The sequence below is a fragment of the Rhinolophus ferrumequinum genome, chromosome X (genome assembly GCF_004115265.2).
Source record: "Rhinolophus ferrumequinum isolate MPI-CBG mRhiFer1 chromosome X, mRhiFer1_v1.p, whole genome shotgun sequence".
NCBI lineage: Eukaryota > Metazoa > Chordata > Mammalia > Chiroptera > Rhinolophidae > Rhinolophus > Rhinolophus ferrumequinum.
The window spans coordinates 66,460,255-66,482,661 of NC_046284.1; the positions used below are offsets into that span (position 1 = coordinate 66,460,255).

At 34.7% G+C, this 22,407-nt stretch overlaps 1 pseudogene; it reads right to left on the reverse strand.

Annotated features, from left to right (window-relative positions):
- Positions 1–440: 440 nt before the first annotated feature.
- Positions 441–20,563, reverse strand: LOC117013233 (proteasome subunit alpha type-1-like; annotated as a pseudogene).
- Between the last annotated feature and the right edge of the window lie 1,844 nt (positions 20,564–22,407).

Consider the following 22,407-nt stretch of genomic DNA (forward strand, 5'->3'; position numbering starts at 1 on the left):
AGTATGTGTGGATAGACTTAATGGTTATTCTAATAATGGAAATGATATGGGAAAAAGTAAAGCATAATATTTAACCGCATCTCTAAACTTAGACATTCTGAGTTAAATCCCAGTCCTACACTTCTTTTTTTAGATGAAACAGTTTTATTTTACAGTTGATCCTGATTTTAAAATACAAGGACACTATGTTCTTCATATCAAAACATTAGTAACAGATACCTATACATTCTAGAAAATTATTATATAGACCCTCTCAAAGAAAAATGTACCCCATTAAAGGGCAGTGAGATTGCTTGAAAGAAATTTGCATCTTGACTACTTCTTAAAAATACCATTTCACCACTTTACATCTTTTGTTTCAAAGCATAAATTATTGTCATCAGTATGTGTTTCTGCATTATTACTTTGATAATATGCACATACGTAAATGGCCTTATCACTTAATGTTCCACTGATTTATCAGCCTTTTCTGCAGTTTCCTTAGCAAGTTGAATAGGCTGTTCCATTCTCTGTGGTCTTTAAGATTTTTCCGTAAATGGGGGAAACATTATCATCATCATAAATCATAAACTCCAAGTCTTTACCAATAATTCCAATAGAAACATTCTTTGTAGTTAGGTCTTGTTCTTCATGAAGTGTCTCTTAATGTGCACAGACCGTGTTTAACCAGTTCATTCAAATTTTACTCCATAATCTCAGACATATATCTCTCCACATAAGTACAGGCTGATTGAGAACAAGTTCTAGTGGATATAGCTAAAAATAGTTAGCAGAGAGACAGGTTTGGAAAACATGAGGGCCCACATCATCATAACCAGCAATAAGCAGCCTGACACCTGGTGGATTCCAGCCATATTGTGTTAGTATCTGGGTTTTGCTTCTAATTAGAAATACAAAATGAGACACTGGAAGAAGTGAATTCAAAGGCTTCTAGTGCATAAAAGTACGTAACAGTCTAGCATCGGCAGTAAGCCAGAACTGAGATACCAATATGAGTGTGAACATGGAATAATTTCTTTTTCTGATGAGCAGCAAACTCTGACTGTCCTCCTCAATGCAGTCAACATTGCATGGGTTTTCCATTTCAGACCAACTGGCTGAATCTTATCTGCCAGCTTTCATTGTATATTCAGTTTAATGAATCCTTCCCTGGGTTTCCAACAGTGACATCATTGCCATACCTGGCTGCCACCTCCTACAAAGCTATGGATCAGGAGTTCCAGCCCCATACTTTATTTGCTATGTGCTCTTGAGCAATGAATCTTTTCATGATTTAGGTTTCTTATCTATAAAATAAGGATAACAACACTAACTTTCATAGGTGTGGTACAAGGATCAATTGAGTTAATGTATGTGACTCATCAAAAACTATGCTTGATATATACTTTTGTTATATAAAAGATTTGCAGTCATTGAGTCATCATCATTATCATTATCATCATCATAATTTCATCATTATATGGTCCAGTAGGAAAAATTGAATTTAGAATATAGGTACTTAACAAAGATTTGTGAAATGAATCAGTAAATGAATTGATAAAGTGGAAAGAAAAAAGGAAAATGGGTTCAATCAAATCAGGGAAGATCCTGAATGCCAATTTATGGCATTTGACCTTTATTTGTACACAGATGTACAGTCATGTTTTTATTGATGCTTAAAATAAAAATGTTAAATAAATACATGACAATTTATGATTGAATTTATTTGTAAATTAATTGAGTTTATCTGTAATTTATAACATTTTTGTTCAGTATCATTGTTGCTTTGATTTTATATAAACATTCAGGATTCAGATAAGTTAATTACCTGGAGTTTAAAGCTGAAGTTGAGAGAAGAAATTGTACACTTTTGCTCATTTCTAGTTTTTTGTTCTTTTTTGACGAAAAGTCAGCTAATTTGATTATTTCAAAATAGTGACAGCTTTGATAAAATGTTTTCTGACACCACTCCACAAACTTCAAAGTATAAACCATTTATTTCTATTTTTTCAGATGTAGTTGTTCTAGGAATAAATGATTTTTCTTCCCTCAAATGTTCCATGTAATAAAACTAATAAATTCATATTGTCAAATCTCAATACAATATCCATTATAAGTGTGGAATCCTCTTCCTGGAATAGCTGCCATAAGAATTAACTGAAAACCACTCCATTCACATATTTAATTTTTCTTATTTGGGCTTTGCTAATGTTAATTCAGTAGTACAAGAATCAAAAATCAACCTTAAAATGCTTTAATGGAATATTACTGTCCCATTAGAAAAGGGATATAATACAAATTTTAATGGTTTTTTAAAAATGCTATGCTGATTATTCAAAGACAAAGCAGACTATCGCATTAGGAAAGAGGGGATACAACAAAATAAAATAAATACTCTGGGGAATTTTTATGACACAGTATTATTAGAAAATGTACAATTTCTATCTGATCTAATTTAGTTTCTATTTCTAGCAGATGGCAAATTTTAGTCTTTAGAATTTAATTACCCAAGCAGCTAATTGGAACTTTGAGACATTAAGATACATCGAATAAGTTCATAGAAATATGCTATTGTAAAATTTAATTATTTTATAATATTCTACATTGCTTTTGCTAGAGAAGGGGCAAAAGCATTTGAAAATATTAAAAGTGTCTCCTATAATTGTTGTATTAAATATTTTTTTCAATTAAACATATTACAGTGAAATGCTATGGAGACTATACAAGGGATATATTTGCGAGTACAGAATGGGTATATATTTCTAAGAGAAACTAAGAAATATATAACTGAACTTAAAAACTTCTTAAACATTATATGCGCCCAATTAATCAAGGTTAGATAATATTAACAGAGTAATCAGTAATATATGCAATCATCAGAATGAAGTTAAATAACTTTGAACTAGAAAAACAAATTGTATAGTAAATGTAAGTTAAGCTATGCTGTGCTTACAACAAAAATAACCCAAAACCTCAAAATCCAAAGTAAACACAGAAAAGTTTATATTTTACTTTAATTAAAGCTCAATGCCTGACTGGGAATTTTCCAGAAAGATGACCTTCATGAATTGACGGAGTACTTTTCTACTTTTATTTTGTGGTTCCATTTTGTGACATTTTGTGACATAAATGTGGCCTCCATTGTCATTAGGGAATAGAAATCAGGAGACTCATGCATAAGCTCTTCAATGCTTCAGCCCAGAGGTATCACATATCACTTCTGTTCACCACCCAGAGAGCAGAATTAATTACATGAACTCTCCTCATAGGGATCTTAGTAATGTGGAGAGCAATGAATGTTCAGTGAGAAATAAAAATATCTGCAAGAAGTTGAATACATATACTATTCTCTTGGACAACTTTCTTACATTATATAAAAAACAAACTCAAAGTAGATTAAATAATTAAATGTAAGACCTGAAATCCTAAAACTCCTAGAAAAAGAAAATATAGGCAGTAAACACTTTGACACTCGTCTTAGTAATTTTTTTCTTTCTTTCTTTTTTTTTTTTTTGGCTATGTCTCCTAGGGCAAAGACAACAAAATAAAACTGAACAAATGAGTCTACGTCAAATTAAAAAGCTTTTGCATGGCAATGGAAACCATCAACAAGATGAAAACACACCCTAGTGAATGAGAGAAGATATTTGTCAATGATATATCTGATAAGGGGTTAATATTCAAAATATATTTTTAAAAAACTTTTACAACTCAACATTTTAAAAAGTCCGATTTAAAACTGGGCAGAGGACCTTACTAGACATTTCTCCAAGGAAGACATTCAGAGATGGCCAACAGATACATGAAAATGTGCTAAACATAACTAATCATCAGGGAAATGCACATCAAAACCACAAAGAGATATCACTTCACACCTGTGAGAATGGCTATTATCAAAAAGACAAGTAATAACATGTGTTGGTGATGTTGTGGAGGAAAGGGAAACGTGCACTGTTAGTGAGAGTGTAAATTGCTCCAGCCACTATGGTAAACAGTATGGAGTTTCCTCAAAAATTAAAAAAATAGAACTACCATATGATCCGGCACTTCTACTTCTGAGTATTTTTTTGAAGAAAACAAAAACACTAACTCAAAACAATACAGGCACCCCATGTCCATTGCAGCATTATTTATGATAGCTAATATAGGGAAGCAGCCTAATAGATGTCCATCAGTACATGAATGGATAGAGAAAGTGTGGGATACATATGCAATAATATATTTTTAGTCATAAAATGACATTCTGCCATTTATAACAACATTGGTAAACTTGGAGGGAATCCTGTTGAGTTGGCTCTGACTCAGCAGAGTATTGGCAACTTAAGAATGAAGTATGTCCACAATGTCCTTTTCTCAACAGCCCTATGTGGCTCCTGTAGACTCATGTTTATGACTTCTTTTATGAAATCAGTCCATCTCATATTTTGTCTTCGTCTTTTCCTGTTTCCATCAATTTTTCCTTGCAATACTGTCTTTGCTAATGCTAACTGAAATAAGTCAAAGACAAATATTGTATATTTTACTTATATGTGGAATTAAATTTGTTTTTAAAATACAAGCTTATAGATACAGAGAGCAGATTGGTGAATGACAGAGGTGGAGGATGGGTGGTGAACAAAATGTGTGAAAGGGGTCAAAAGTTGCAAATTTCCACTTACAGAAAAAAATAAGTAATAAGGATGCACTGTACAACATGTTGACTAGCTAATAATACTGTGTTACGTATTTGAAAGTTTCTGAGAGAGTGAATCGAAGTTCTCATCACAAGAAAACAAATTTGTAGCTTTGTATGGTGATGTATGATAACTAGCCTTCTTGTGATGCTCATTTTGCAATATATAAATATTGAATCATTATGTTGTGTACTTGAAAATAATGTTATATGTCAATTACTGAAAAGATAGATACATAGATGAATGAAGTAAAATAGAGTTCTCAGATACAGATCTGATGAAATATGGTTAATTGATTTTTCGCAAAAGTAGAAAATCAATTTAATAAAAAAGTATAGTCTTTCAACAAATTATGATGGAACAATTGGAAAACCATATGCAAAAACAATGTACTATGAACTATATATCATAACTTTAAAAAATTAACTCAATATAAAAGCCTCAATATAACACATAAAACTATTAACATTTTAGAAAAAATAGTAGCAACTCATTTTGATTTTTGAGTTATACAAATAATTATTTGAATATGACACCAAAAGCAGAATCTATAAAAAAAAAAAAAAAAAAACAAAAAAAAAACCTTAACTGGACTTCCTCAAAATTTAAGACTTTTCCTCTACTGAAAACATGGTGAAGGGAAGGAAAAGACAATCTGTAAAATGTCATAAATTATTTGCAAATGATATATCTGATAAAGTACTTGTATCTTAAATATACAAAAAAACTGTCACAATTCAAAAATTAGGGACAAGCTATTAAAAATGTACAATTTTAGACAATTACCAAACAAGATATACAGATTGCAAACCAGCATATAAAAATGTGCTAAACATTATAATTTGTTATCAAAACAAATTAAAACCAAAAATTGCATACCACTATATTCCTATTAAAAAGGCTTAACAAAAAAAATTAGCCAATAACCAAATTCTGGTGAGAATGTGAGGTGAGAGTTACCCTCATACATTGCTAGTGTGAACGAAAGCTTGTACAGCCATTTGGAAAAACATCTGGCAATGTAATAGTTTACAATCTAACAATTGAATTCTTAGGCAAAATTGAGTAAATGGTACAGAGATCTCCATATATCCCCTGCCTTCACACATGCATAGCCTCCTCCATTATCAACAACCCACATCAGAGTGGTACATTTATTACAATTAATGGATCTCCATTAACACATTATCATTCAGAGTCCATAGTTTGAATTAGGGTTTACTCTTCGTGTTGTACATTCTATGGGTTTAGACAAATGTAAACAAATTTGTAGCTTTGTGTGGTGATGGATGATAACTAGACTTCTTGCGATGCTCATTTTGCAATATATAAATATTGAATTCTTGTGATGTATCCAACATTAGAGTATTATACAAAGTAGTTTGACTGCCCTAAAATTCCTGTTTTCTCTGTCTATTTATCCCTTTCTCTTATCTAACCCCCAAAAATCACTGATATTTTTATTCTCCATAGTTTGGCCATTCCCAGTGTTATAAAGTTAGAATCATACTGTATGTAGCCTTTTCAGATTGATGTCTTTCATTTAATAATATGCCTTCGTTTTTTCCATGTCATTTCATGACTTTATGGCTCATTTATTTTTAGCACTGAAAAACATTTTATTGTTTGGATGTACCATAGTTTATTTATCTGTTCATTTACCAAAGGATATCTTGGTTGCTTCCACATTTTGGCAATGACGTATAAAGTTGTTATGAATAGCAGTGTACACATTTTTGTGTACATAAGTTTTCAATTACTTTGGGTAAATGCCAAGAAGTGAAACTGCTGAATCTTATAGGTAGAGAATGTTTAATTTTGTTAGAAACGAAGAAATGTCTTTCAAAGTGCTGTTCCATTTTTGCATTTTTAGGAGCAATGAATGAGAGTTTCTATTTCTCCACATTCTTGCCATAATTGGGTGTTGCCAGTGTTCTGGATTTTGGCCATTGTAATAGGGATGTAGTGGAATCTCATTGTTTTAATTTCTACTTTCCCCGATGACACATAATGTATAGCATTTTTCATATTCTTAGTTGCCATCTGTATATCATCTTGGGTGAGGCAGCTGTTAAGGTCTGACTCATTGTTTGCGTGTTTTTTCTTTATGTGTTTTTGAGTTTTAATAATTTTGTATTTTTTGGGTTACAGTTCTTTATCAGATATGTCTTTGAAAACATTTTATCCAAGTCTCTGGTTTTTCTTTTTGTATTCTCTTGACAGTGTCTTTCACAGAGCAGGAGTTTTTAATTTCAACTAAGCCCCGCTTATGAATTCTTTCTTTCATGGATTGTGTCTTTGGTGCTCTGTCTAAAAAGTCATCATCTAACCGAAGGTCAACTAGTTTTCTTCTGTTATTTTCTAGGAGTTTTATAGTTTTGCATTTTAAATTTAAATACATGATCTGTTTGAATTAATTTTTATGAAACATGTATGGTTGGTACCTAGATTCTTTTTTTTAAAAAATTAATGTTTATTGGGGTGACAATTGTTAATAAATTTACATAGGTTTCAAGTGTATAATTCTGTAATACATCATCTATATATCAAATTATGTGTTCTCCATCCAGAGTCAGTTCTCTTTCCATCAACATATATTTGATCCCTTTTACCTTCATCTACCACCCCCTACCCTCCTTACACTCTGGTAACCACTAAACTATTGTCTGTGTCTGTGAGTTTTTGTTTCTTCATTTGTTTGTCTTCTACCTTTGTTGTTTTCAGTTTTGTATACAACATATCAGTGAAATCATATGGTTCTCTACTTTTTTTGACTGACTTATTTCGCTTAGCATAATAATCACAAGATCTATCCATGTTATTGCGAATGGCATTATTTCATCTTTTGTTATGGCGGAATAGTATTCCATTGTGTATATATTCCACATCTCCTGTATCCAATCATCTATCAAAGGACACTTTGATTGTTTCCATGTCTTGGACACTGTAAGTAAAGCTGCAATGAACGTCAGAGCACATACATCTTTATGGATTAATGTTTTCAGATTTTTTGGGTAGATACCCAGCAGAGGGATTGCTGGGTCATATGGTAATTCTATTCTTAATTTTTTCAGGAACCTCCACACTGCCTTCCATAGCAGATGCATCAGTCTGCATTCCCACCAACAGTGTATGAGGGTTCCTTTTCTCCACAGCCTCTCCAGCACTTGTTACTATTTGTCTTGTTGATGACAGCCATTCTAACTGGTGTGAGGTGGTATCTCATTGTGATTTTGATTTGCGTTTCTCTGATGATTAGTGATGTTGAGCATTTTTTCATATGTCTGTTGGCCATTTGTATGTCCTCCTTGGAGAAATGTGTCTTCAGTTTCTTTACCCATTTTTGAATTGGATTGTTTGGTTTTTTTGGTTGTTGAATTACATGAGTCCTTACATACTTTGGATATGAGCCCCTTATCGGAGGCGTTGTTTGCAAAAATCTTCTCCCATTTGGTTGGTTGCCTCTTTATTTTGTCGATGGTTTCTTTTGCTGTGCAGAAGATTTTAGTTTGATATAGTCCCATTCATTTATTTTAGCTTTTACTTCCCTTGTCTTTGAAGCCAAATTCATAAAATGCTCTTTGAACCCAAGGTCCATCTATAAGTTTAGTACCTGTGTTTTCTTTTATGCAGTTTCTTCTCTGAGGTCTTATGTTTAGGTCTTTGATCCATTTTGAGTTAATTTTGGTACACGGTGACAGATAGCAGTCTAGTTTCATTCTTTTGCACGTGGCTTTCCAATTCTCCCTTCCAGCACCATTTATTGAAGAGGCTGTCTTTCCTCCATTGTATGTTTTTGGCTTCTTTGTCGAAAATTATCTGTCCATATTTATGTGGGTTTGTTTCTGGGTTCTCAATTGCATTCCATTGGTCTGTGTGTTTGTTTTGCTGCTGATATCATAGTGTTCTGATTACTGTTGCCATGTAGTACAAGCTGAAGTCAAGGAGTGTGACATCTCCAGCATTGTTCTTTTTTCTTAGGATTGCTTTGGCTATTTGGGGTCTTTCGTAGTTCCATAAATATGTGATGATTTTTTTTTCTATTTCTTTAAAAAAAGCCATTGGGATTTTGATGGGGATTGCATTAAATCTATATATTGCTTTGGGTAATGTGGCCATTTTAACTATGTTGGTTCTTCCAATCCATGAACACAGAATGTCTATCATTTCTTTGTGTCTTCTTCAATTTCTTTTAAAAATGTCTTATAGTTTTCAGAGTGTAGGTCTTTCACATCCTTGGTTAAGTTTATTCCTACATATTTTGTTCTTTTTGTTGCAATTGCTAAAGGAATTGGTTTATTTTTATTTTATTTCTTTTTCTGAGATTTCATTGTTAGTATGTAGGAATGCAATGGACTTTTGTACGTTGATTTTGCAGCCAGCAACTTTACTGTATTCGTTGATTGTTTCTAATAGCTTTTTGGTGGATTCTTTGGGGTTTTCTACTATACATAGCATCATGTCATCTGCAAAAAGTGACAATTCAACTTCTTTCCCAATTTGGATGCCTTTTATTCCTTTCTCTTGCCTGATTGCTCTGGCTAGGACTTGCAATACTATGTTGAAAAGCAGAGCTGATAGGGGACAGCCCTGTCATGTTCCTAATCGTAGAGCAAACAGCGCCAGTTTTTCACCATTAATTACGATATTAGCTGAGGATTTGTCATATATGGACTTTATTATATTAAGGTATTTTCCTCCTATACCATTATATTAAGTGTTTTAATCATGAGTTGATGTAGTATCTTTTCAAATGCTTTTTCTGCATCTATTGATATAATCATATGATTTTTGTCCTTTATTTGTTTATGTGGTGTATCACATTGATCGATTTGCATGTATTGAACTATCCTTGTGCCCCTGGGATGAACCCCACTTGGTTGAGATGTGTAATGTTTTTAATGCATTATTTCACCTGATTTGCTAGAATTTTGTTTAGGATTTTTGCATCTCTATTTATTAGTAATATTGATCTGTAATTTTCTATTTTTTGTGTTATCCTTACCAGGTTTTTTATCAGGGTAACGTTGGTCTCAAAAAATGATTTATGGAGTATTGTCTCTTCTTCAATTTCTTGGAAGAGTTTGAGTAGGACAGATATTAGATCCTGTTTGAATGTTTGGCTTCACTAATGAAGCCATCTAGTACTGGACTGTTGCTTTTGGGAAGGTTTCAGATGACAGATTCAATTTCCTTACTGTTAATCATTCTATTTAGATTTTTCAGCTCTTCGTTACTCAGCCTAAGAAGGCTAAATGTTTCTAACAGCATGTCCACTTCTTGTAAGTTTTTTTATTTGGTGGAATATAGTCCTTCCTAGTATTCTTGGATGATCTTTTGTATTTTTGTGGCATCTGTGGTAAATTCCCTTCTTTCATTTCTGATTTTGTTTATTTGTGTCTTTTCTCTTTTTATCTTAGTGAGTCTAGCCAAGGGTTTGTCAATTTTATTAAAGATTTCAAAGAACAAGCTCTTTGTCACATTAATTTTTTCTCTTGTCTTTCTGTTCTCTATTTCATTTAGTTCTGCTCTGATTTTTATTATTTCCTGCCTTCTGCTGACTCTAGGTTTCATGTGTTCTTCTTGTTCTAGTTCTTTAAGGTTTAACATGAGGTTATTTATCTGGGATTTTTCATCTTTCTTGACATAGGCCTGTAATGATATAAATTTCCCTCTTAACACTGCTTTTGCGGCATCCCAAAGGTTTCAGTAGGATGTACTTTCATTCTCATGTGTTTCTGTGTATCTTTTGATCTCTCCTCTTATTTCTTCTTTGACCTAGTCGTTTTTTAAAAGTATGTTATTTATTCTCCACATATTTATGGGGTTTCCTGCTTTCTTTTTGCAGTTGATATCCAATTTCAAAGCCTTGTGGTCAGAGAATATGCTTGAGATGATTTCAATCTTCTTAAATTTGCTGAGGCTAGTTTTATGTCCCAATATATGGTTTATCCTTAAGAATGTTTCATGTACACTAGAAAAAAATGTATACTCTGATGTTCTAGGATGTGCTCTATAAATATCATTTATGTCCATTTCATCTAATGTGTCATTTAGGGCTGACATTTCTTTATTTATTTTCTGTTTGAATGATCTATCCATAGCTGTCAATGATGTATTTAGGTCCTCTACTATAATTGTGTTTTTGTCAATTCCTCCCTTTAGTTCTGTTAACAGTTGCTTATATGTTTCTGTGCTCCCTGATTGGGGGCATAAATATCGATGAGTGTTACATCTTCTTGTTGTATAGTCCCTTTTATCATTATGAAATGTCCATCTTTGTCTCTTGTTACCTTTTTTATCCTGAAGTCTGTTTCATCTGATATCGGTATGGCTACACCTGATTTTCTCTGAATACCAATTGCTTGGAGTGTCAATTTCCACCCTTCCACTTTGAGTCTATATTTGTCCTGGTAGCTGAGATGTGTCTCATGGAGGCAGCATATGGTTGGGTTTAGTTTTTTGATCCAATCTGCTACTCTGTGCCTTTTTATTGATAAGTTCAATCCATTTACATTTAGGGTGATTATTGATATATGAGGATTTCCTATCATTCTATCTTTGGTTTTCTGGTAGGATTGTGTCTCCATTGTTTCTTTGCCTTTTTGTTGTCTATTATTTCAGTGTGGTGGTGGTATTATATGATTTTCCCTCTGTTTCTTCTTTTTTATCTTATATATTTCAGTTCTGGATTTATTTTGAGTGCTTACCATTAAAATTATGTTAAAAAAGGTTCATATTTAGAGTATTCTTTTTTTCAGCATGCTTCCTTTCTCCATTCCTTTGTGCTGTTTCAGACCTTTATTCTCTCCCCTTTTATGTTTTCATTGTCACAAATTATCCCCATTTATGTTGTGAGTTGATTTCTGTGCTGCAGTAGCAAGTTGTCTTTTTAATCTCTTTTTTTTGTAAGTGCTTTTTTCATTTGTTTGTTTCCTTTATTCTGTATGTTATGTTTAAGTGTATAGTGTCTTATTTGTTGTAGGGGTTGCCATTTCCTGCTTCTGTCTGTTCCTAATACTACTCACGGTTTTGTATTCTTTTCTTTTTTTGTTTCAGGTCAAATAACTTCCTTCAGTATTTCTTGTAGTGTTAGAAAATTCCATTAGCTTCTACATGTCTGGAAAGGTCTTTATTCCTCCTTCATATCTAAAGGATATCTTTGCTGGATATATTCTTCTTGGCCCATAATTTCTGTCTTTCAACAGTTTGAATATTTGATTGCACGCCCTCCTGGTTTGTAGAGTTTCTGCTGAAAAATCTGATGATATTCTAATGGGCTTTCCTTTGTAGGTTACTGTGTTCTTTTCCCTGGGTGCCTTTGGGATTCTTTCTTTGTCGTTCATTTTTGAGAGCTTCAGTACAATGGGCCTTGGAGAAGACCTGTTGGGATTGAGGTAATTAGGTGTTCTATTTGTTTCTTGGATTTGAGGATCTGGTTCTTTCCACAAGTTTGGGAAGTTCTTGTTGACTATTTGTTTGAATATACTCTGTTCTCTTCTCCCTTTCTTCTCCTACTGGTATGCTCATTATTCCTATATTGCTCTATGTGATGGAGTCAGAAAGTTCTTGTGAAGTTCTTTCATTTCTTTTAAGTCTCAAGCCCCTCTCTTCTTCCATCTGTGTCATTTCCAGATTTCAATCTTCGATGTCACTGATTCTTTCTTCCATCTGGTCAGCTGTATTACCTAAGCTGGCTATTTCATTCTTCATTTCTTTTATTGAGTTCGAAATCTCCAGAAATTCTATTTGGTTCTTTTTTTTTAAATTTCAACCTCTGGTAAAATGTCATTTTGTTCTTTGATTGTGTTTCTGAGTTCATTAAACTGCCTGTCTGTGTTTTCTTGCATTTCATTGAGTTTTTTCAGAAATGCAATCCTGAATTCTCTGTCCTTTAAGTCACGTATTTCCATGTCTTTGAGTTCATTTTCTGGAGACTTGTCATTTTCTTTCTGAGCTGCCTTGTTACCTTGGTTATTCATCATAATTAATGGGTGTCTCTTCCTGGGTGTCTACAGGAGTGAATTATGCAGCAGGTTTATCTGAAGAGGTCTTTCTTTTGTTTTCTACCAGGTAGCACTGGAGCATTTTATTTTCTCTTGCCCTATTTTGGCTTCTCCCAGTAGAAGATTTCCTGGGGAAGTGGGCATCTCCTCCTTGACCAGGTCATGTGGGTCTCAGGGCACCACCCTTGTGGGAAGATGTGGTGGGCAATAGGGTTTGAGCCCTTGAAACCCCAGTGCTGCCCCTGCAGCCAGATACAGAGTTATGGACCTCAGCAGCCCTTGGTGCCCCCACTAGGATCAGCTGTGAAAAGCAGGGTTGGGACGGCCTGAGAGAGACTTCTGTTGTGTTTCTGTCTTTGTTCTCCTTTAAGTAATGGTCACTGCCAGACCTCAGCTATCTCGCCCTTTTCCCTAGTCACTGGAATTAGCCGCAGTGTGTGTCTGCCACTCAGAAACTATCTCTTCAGTTCCAAGGGCTATAGATATTCTGGTCTTTAATCCGACACTGAAACCTTTTTTTCTGAGGCCAGCTACTAACACTGGGAGAGTATGGGGGTGGCAAAGTCTGGGAGCATGGAAAGGAGGTGGCCAGGCTCCGTGGCTTTGTTTTCTACATGGTGGTGATTGATCCAATCTGCTACTCCAATCTGTGTTAGACCACAGTTGTCACATTTCTGTACTTAAGTGTTTGCCTGCTGGTGTACCTGATCACTGCATTCAACTGTATTACATGCTGATCACTCAAGCAGGATTGCTGGGGCCACAGAGAGTGCATCTATAGTTTCCATCCTCCCCTCTCCCAGGACTACAGTCAGTGAGTTTTGAGCTGCATCCCATAGCCCCCATCTCTTCATGTCTCCCTTCCCATCTCCCTTGTTTGCCCCACTTGCCAACCTTCAGATGTTTCAATGCTCAGATATCTCAGATGTATTTGTGTGTTGCACAGGGAATCCTGTTTTGAATTATAGCTGTGCAACTTGTTGTAACTTCAAGAAGAGAGATCAAGGGGGACCACTCACACCGCCATGTTTCTGATGTGACCTGTCAGCTGTTTTAGATGAGTAGAATTGAAAACAGCTTTATTCTTGCCTTTTTATTATTAAGCTTTGGAACAACAAGTAAAGTTAGCATCACTTTCTGATATTACCCTCTGACAAAGAATGGGTTGTTGTGATCCTGTGACTTTTCAAATGATTTCTTCATCTTGTAAACAATCAGGAAACTCTTATGGGATGAATCTGACTGATCTTGTTACACTAAAAACCACAGTACATCTCCAGATTTAGGAGATGAGGAGAAACCCACTAGTTTGCCAGCTCTAGCAAATCATCAACATAGCCTAAATCTATGGGGACTTGACTGATGAATGAGGGAAAGAGATCAAAGAGGACAGAAGAAAAGCAAGGGCACATTTAAAATAAGAACAATGACTATAGGCTCAGGAATAAATAAAAAAAAAGACTTTCAATGTCTTCAGAGAATTTAAGAAAGCATTTTGTTGTAACAAGGCAAAAACTTGATGAATATAAAACAAAACAAAAAAAAAATCCTTGGGGCACAAACTCGATGATTAGAAATATTAAAGCAAGGCATCTGTTAGAATTTTTATGAGGCACCTAACTCACCCACTGCACACATAAATGAGAGTTCAGTTTACTAATGCTGCTGTTTTAAGACTAAACACAACATAATTTGCATTCAAAGAAGATACAAATTAAATATGCAAAGGCTGTAAAACTTAGAAAATGATAGTGGTGATGCTCTGTGTGTCTAAAGGAGATAAGTAAACAGGCATCTGTCTACAGTGAGTAAATGTTCATTATGAAGAATTCCCCATGAGATGTCAGTGTGACATTACTAGACTGAAATGCAAATTTAAAAAAAAATTAAACAGAGAGAATAGAGAATGAATAAGGATTGGTGGGAAATGACAGGGATATCTCTTTTTGGAGCCTGTTATAAGAAATTATTAAGATAAAATTTTACATAAAGGAGACACATAACATTAGGCACAATATGTCCTATGATTATGGGATTTCTGCTCAGTATAAATCTAATATTTCAATTAATGATTGTCCAATATTTACAAACCTGTAACTCATTTTGAGTGGACTAAATACATACTCCAGAGCAAAGCTAAAGAAGCTGGTGGTATACTGCAACCTGTTGGTATATCCCATGTAGGTACACGCTCTGCCTAAAATGCAGTGTATGGCAGTAAAAGAATCCATCGACAAAATAAAGAGGCAACCAACTGAATGGGAGAAGATTTTTGAAAACAGTGCCTCCAATACAGGGCTAATATCCAAAATATACAGGGAACTCATGAAACTCAACAACAAAAAAACAAACAGCCCAATTGTAAAATGGGCAGAGGACCGGAGAGACATTTCTCCAAAGAGGATATACAAATGTCAAATAGACATATGAAAAAAATGCTCAACATCACTAATCATCAGAGAAATGCAAATAAAAACCACAATAAGATATCACCAGTCAGAATGGCTATCATCAACAAGACAAATAGTAACAAGTGTTGGAGAGGCTGTGGAGAAAAAGGACCCCTCAAACACTGTTGATGGGAATGCAGACTGGTTCAGCCGTTATGGAAGACAGTGTGGAGGTTCCTCAAAAAATTACGAATAGAATTACCATATGACCCAGCAATCCCTCTGCTGTGTATCTACCCAAAAAATCTGAAAACATCTACACATAAAGACACGCGTGCTCCAATGTTCATTGCAGCTTTGTTTACGGTGGCCAAGACATGGAAACCACCAAAATGTCCTTCGATAGATGAATAGATAAAGAAGTTGTGGTATATATACACAATGGAATATTATTCAGCGGTAAGAAAAGATGATATAGGAACATTTTTGACAACATGGATGGATCTTGAGAGTATAATGCTAAGCGAAATAAGTCAGACAGGAAAAGCAGAGAACCTTATGATTTCACTGATATGTAGTATATAAACCAAAAACAACAAAAGAACAAGATAAACAAATGAGAAACAAAAACTCATAGTCACAGACAATAGTTTAGTGGTTACCAGAGGGTAAGGAGGGGTGGGGGTGGGAGATGAGGGTAAGGGGGATCAAATATATGGTGATGGAAGGAGAACTGACTCCGGGTGGTGAACACACAATGGGATTTATCGATGATGTACTACAGAATTGTACACCTGAAATCTATGTAATTTTACTGACAATTGTCACCCCAATAAAGTAAAAAAAAAAAAAAATGCAGTGCATGGGTAATTGGAGGCAGTTTTTAGGATCATTCATATAGTAGAATCTATTCTCCTTTTCATTATCTGGACAGATCAGGCAAGAATATTCATTTAAAACAAATTTTCTTGCTGATTGCCTATTTTTTTCATATTAGTTTGCATGTGCAGATGTAGCCTAAGACTATCCCAAAACCCAAGATGTTACTTCTATATGTCTAATAATTAACAATATTGAAGATGAGGAAAATTTGGATATAGTATATAATGGTATTTGGCCAAGAAATTCCATTCATTATATATGAGAATTGTAGATGCAATGAGAGTCAAGTAGCTCTTCTTATTATGTATATTTCTGAATAACCAATCGTATATCCCAATGAAATCCTCAAGCTTTTTAATCTTGATTCCTGAATGATATAACTCATTCTACTTAATTATCACCTGCTCTAATTATAATTTAAGAAGGCTGTTAAATTATTGTTTCTACAATTCATTTTTAAAAGAGTATTTTGTGAGTGGGATGAGGATAAATTAGTTACATGATAAATAGAAAATATTGGTTAGATTGAGACTTTGTCAACATTAGCTGTAATAATTCCTACAAGAAAAATAAACATATGCTGAAATATGAGAAACAAAATCTGCTTTGTGGATAAAGGTAAAAATCAACCCAAGAGTTTACAGTCCACAGTAGACATGGATAGCCTGTCTTTTTTATTTGCATGTATGTGGTAATTTATCACCGATTTATTGAGTAGGTATTATTTGATTACTCAGCATGCACCTGGCCCAATTTTTAACTTAATTGACCAACAGGCATTTAAGCTTCTATTATGTGTTTAAACAAAAGTCAGAAGTTCTATAGCTGCTGGTTTCAAGGAGATTGCAAACTCTTTGGAGAGGCAAGATTAGACAAAGGAGAAAATAGACATTAAAGAGGTACTAAATCCAAAGAGATTGCATCATAATAATTTAGAAATTGGAGAAATATTGAGGGTCTAGAATAGTTATTGAACCACTTCACAGGCAATATGAAATTTTACCTGGAAAATCCTAATATAAACAATTTCGTATTTTCAATTATATAATTTATCACTAAAATATATGCTATGGAGCACTGTTTTTCAAAGATTTCTTCAAAAATAGAAACGTTCCTTAAACAGAACTATATACAGAAGCCCAATATTTTAAAAAATGCATAAAAATGGAACTGCTGTAGAGTGAGGATGGTGTGCCTGGCCTGCTCACTTCTCCCTATTTACACATATACACCCTAATTCTTAATTTAGAAGACTTACTTTCTCCCTACTACATATATAAAGTCAGAATCTGAACATGCCCCACGTCTCTCTCTTCTCTTTCTGTCTCTCTCCCTCTCTCTCTCTGTCCTCTCTCTCTCTCCAGCTTATTAACTTTCTATTGAATTTAGAATAAATTGCAAACTTCAAAGGTATGCAATGCCTGTACGACATGGACTATATTTTTCTTATTACCTCATTAGTCTCATCTCTCCCTTTGTTGTTCTCCATGTTCTAACCATAAAACTACTTAGAGATTCCAAACAGCTCATGATCAAGGCGTACGTGTCTGATTAAGATACAGGAGTTAAGTTATAGAATATTGACTTGTCTAAAGATATTTTATTAAACAAATTCTTTTAAATTAGACTGTTCAGGGATTCTATAAAATAAAAAGCTGAGACATTAATCCAGCACACATTTATTGTGTGTTGTTTTTCCCATCTGAACATGAAATAGCAACACGACTAAATAATAACAGTAATGATAGGAATAAAATTCTTACAGACATATTTGAATTTTTAATCTATTAATGATTTAAACAAACTTTTTTTCAAATCTGCTTCACTCTCAAACAACGTGAGTTTTCAAGAATTTTTTTTTTCACTAACATCTGATATTCTTGTCTTAATATTGCTGTTAGATAAGTATCAGACGGTTACTTATAGGTTGTATGTTTACTCAGTTTTCTTCTTTAAATTCCATAGTTAACATATTGCGTAGTGTCTTTATAATTTGATTGAGGGGTCAGAGCAAATGTTAACGACTCACAATAGAATCTCCTTCGTGGGCCTGCCCAAAATTTGTCCTCATTAGCAGATCTTCGTAAGGTGAAAGCCACCGAAGAATCCACCCTGTTGATAGCTTTGAAATGGAAGGGTCTATTTAAAAAGGAATTCATGGAAACTTCATTTCATATATGTCAATGTTTGAATTCTTTGCTGAGTACGTGTGTTGAAAAAATAAAATTTCTTTGGAACAGAAAGATTTACAATTAATTTTCAAAAGATTAAGCTATAGAATATGTCTGCTAATCCAATGGTTCTAGACTAGGGGCAATCTCCCCACCTTCCAGGGGACATTAGGCAATGTCTGGGGATATTTTAATTTGTTACAACTGGGAGAAAGGAGCATTACTGGCACGGTGTGTGTAGAGCGAAGCTACTATCATACTAAAAATGCACAGCACAGGCACTCTCAACCTAGAATTATGCAGCTCAAAATGTCAATAGTGTTCAGCTTGAGAAACCCTGATCTAATAACACAAACATATAGCTACTTATTATGTCCTTTTAGAAAGTAGAGTTTTTCATGTATTTATTTTGTTTCATGTAATGGTAATAACAAATACTATTTCACTCTGATTAAGTTTTAAATTATTCTTTTTTATCTAAAATGAAATGTAAAATATATGTTTGTGGAAGAAGCAGAGGGAATAACTACTGAGTAACACAACTATCTGGTGTCCAAATCTGGTGTCCATCAAATTGCCACACAAAGTGAGAGTTGCCACTTCACCTCCTAAAGTCCAATTTTCTTACCTGTCGTTTGAGAGGATTGGACTAATTTCCAGATCTAATGGTCTATGATCTATCCTCAGTATTAAAGGTTTCTTCTAAAAAATTGTATCTTCTAATTATCCATTCCTTGACAAATAAAATAAAGGCAGTAGAACCCTCTGCAGTGTCCCTCCCTTTGAACATATTTTAAAAGCATCACTTTGTAAACAATAATAGAAATGGAGCTGGAGCTGTCATGCCAGAGGAATAGCCTTGCATGTTTTATATCTCTGTGAACTTTAACATCATTATATTATAATTTGGGGGCAAAATATTCAGACTTTTTTGCGATTTGGACTCTAATTTTGCCTACATGACAAATGGTGTTCTCTGTATTGTTTATTTTATCACAAAAACTTGTTTTTGCAAGATCTAAGGGAGCTGGAACCTTGACCGTATCTTGTTTTTTTCCAAGCCTTACAGGAACCAAGATGTTTGTCACATCTTGTATACAATCTCTTGATACTGCTCTGGTAGTTTAACTGAGACTTAAAAAGCCCATTGCCCCAACCAATCAGAAAATATATAAAGTATACTTATGATTTCTCTTCCCTTGCCAACCACTCCCCTTAAAAGTCAGCTTCTTGCAGTTTTTCCTTTAAAAACCCTGCCCTAACTCCCCTGTGGTGGAGCATACGTTTGGTTTATGCTGAGGGCTACATTCCCTGGTTTGCAATCCATATATGAGTAACACTCTTTTTTTCCCTCACAGAAGTCTTCTGGATTTTTTTTCGAAAATTAACTAAACTCTTTATGTACAGTTTTAACATATTTCTTTTGATTTTATTCATATACTCCAGGCAATGTAGCTAGGAGTGTGCTGCGGTGATCCAGCAGGCAGGCCAAAGCACACAAATAGAGCTCCTACCTGCCCTATAGAAGTTGAGGGGCACGTAAGCGATGGCACCCACAGGCTCCTCTGGCCCAGAGAATTCCCTCAGCTCCCGGAGGACTCCCGTGGTTTCCAAGCCTTCTCTATTCGGTCTCTATCTCTTGCTTGTTGTTCAGGAGCTGTTCATTCAGCCCTCAGTTGTCTTGCAGGAGGAATTGTTCTCTATATACGTGCATATTTGAATTTGCTCACGGGAAGATGTGAGTTCAGCATCCTTCTGTGCTGCCACCATCTTGGACCTCAAGTTTATATTTTTTTAGTGAGACATTGTTGCCTCAAACTCTTACAGAAAAAAGTTCAGCATAAAAAATTACAGAAAATAATTACAATGTGACTTACTGTTTTTACAGTGTGCTTTTTCTTGTTTACAATCACAGGTTCAAATACCATCAGTATTTATTAAGAATGTTGCACTCACTGGGTGGATAAGAGAGTGCCAGAAAATTTTCCATGTTGGGGTTTTGTCCTTGTATAGAGCATATGAAATGTATTATATATGTTGGATTGAGGTTTGCAAAACAAGTTTTCTACTAGTAGTGACAGGAGTATGGCCACACATATGAGACTGATAAGAGTAAAGTGAAAGTAAACATGTTTATGTTTATGTGTGAAACTGAGCATAACAAAATTGAATGGTAAACACGTTCACCAAAACGACTCCTGGCAAACAACTTCTGGTTATCACCTAAGAAGTAAACAAGTCCAAGGAAAAGATGATAAAAGTAGAACTCCAGAGCAATGCCATGAGTAGTCCAATTGGGCACTCTGACTAAGACTTTCTGCGAGGCTCTGAGTGAGACACTCCAGAACGATCCTCCGGGACATTCGTTTGAGCGATCCAAGAGTCCCCTGCGAGGTGCAAGCCACGATATTTTGGGACCCTCCAAAGTTCTTCCTTGCAAGAACAGCTTGCCTCAGACGCATCGTGGACCCAGTCACCTCTCCCGGACCAGGGACTTTCTCCACCTTGATTGACTCTGGGACTTGGTTCGTTATTAAATTCTATTCTATTCAGTATAACCTTCTGTGCTTACCAGAGCGTTGGCCTCTGGAGGGACACTGGTTCCCAAATAAAGCTGTGTTAACTCACTCTATCTGAACCTGTGTGTCAGGACTTTGTTCCCCACTCACATCATGAGTCCCACGCAGGGACACAGGGCCCTGCTGAGGGATTAATGTCCCCTTGATTTTCAGGAAGAGACTGAAATGTGGCTATTGCCCTTCCAGGCGCTCGCAACAGTCCTTTAGAAAATGAAAATCCAAAGGTGAATTGAATAGTGTGCATTCTATGGTAACTTTTATAAGATTCAAGCTTTTGCCTGATATTTATAGCATCTGGCTAAAAATATTGGACAGTAGAGACTATTCTATTGCTGTATTTTTTTCTAGCCTAATTTAGAATCATTGTCATCAAACCACCTTCTTCAGTTATGGCTCCCATAGATCTAATTTTCATAAAGGCTCAAGAACAGAACATCAGAATGGGATGAATGTAAAGACATTTTCAAGAAAGATGTGCTTAGTTATGAATAAAAAATCTATACACTGAATAATTCACTAGATAATTAAAGCCAGACTATACTGAAAAGTCTGCACTTTAACATGCAAATATTACTCATTATGATAAATATGAAAATCCAAAAAACTGTGGTACTGGGTAAATAAGGAGATATGTATACAACAGTTTCGGTGATGAGTGTGATTAGATGATACACAGATCAGCAGAGTTGAGCCAGCTTCCTAGCCAATGCAATGTAGGGCTTTATGAAAACAGAATCCACAAAGAGAATGTTAAACTCCAATTGTTCCCATACAATTACAGGCCATCTCAAAAATATGGAGAGGTAGACTTATTTTGTATCCACAGAGTGAAAAAGCTGATCACTTCCCTCCCCACTAATCACTCAGTCTCTTGTTATTTCAAATAATCACACTTTTTATGTTCCTGGGATATTTTTATGTACCTTTCATTTTATTTGGTTCTTTATATACAAATATCGACTTCATAAAAATAGTGTGTTTATATAAACTAATAAAGAGTTTATTTGGTTTAAATTAGCATAGTTCATGAATTTAAAGAGTTCACATTAGGCTGAATTTATTTTATAATCAATGTTATAGCTTAATTAGCAGTGTTTTTCTTTCTTTCTTTGTGTTATATGAAATGATGCATAGTATAATCAATCACATATGACCTTTGACAAAATATGGCATATTCTTTAGGATTAATTAATTATTAACTTCCAAGGGAAACTTCCTCTAGGTTCCACAGGAGCTATTTCTGGGGTGGTAGAAGAGGGAAAAGGGGGTCAAATATATGGTGATGGAAGGAGAACTGACTCTGGGTGGTGAACACATAATGCAGTATATAGATGATTATAGAAATGTACACTTGAAACCTATGTAATTTTACTAACCAATGTCATGCCAATAAATTTAATTAAAATACAAAAAAATACAAAGAAGGTATTGATATGGGAGAGCTCCCTCAATATAAAAGTTTTAAGTCTCCCTCACTATAGAAAATTTAAGTCTCCTTTTCCCCAGTTTCTTAGCTCCTTAGCCCCAGGTTTTAATCACTCTTTTAATCAGTTTCTTAGTCCTAAACTAAAGCTTGCTCCTAGCCTAAATCACAAAATGTCTTTCACCCCTGCCTAATAACTACTTAAAAGCCTGTGAGCTATAATCATTATAGCCCAACGTTCCCCAGAGCCATTCCAGACCTAACTCTTGGAAAAACAAATGCCATTCCAGAAACCAAATGGGTT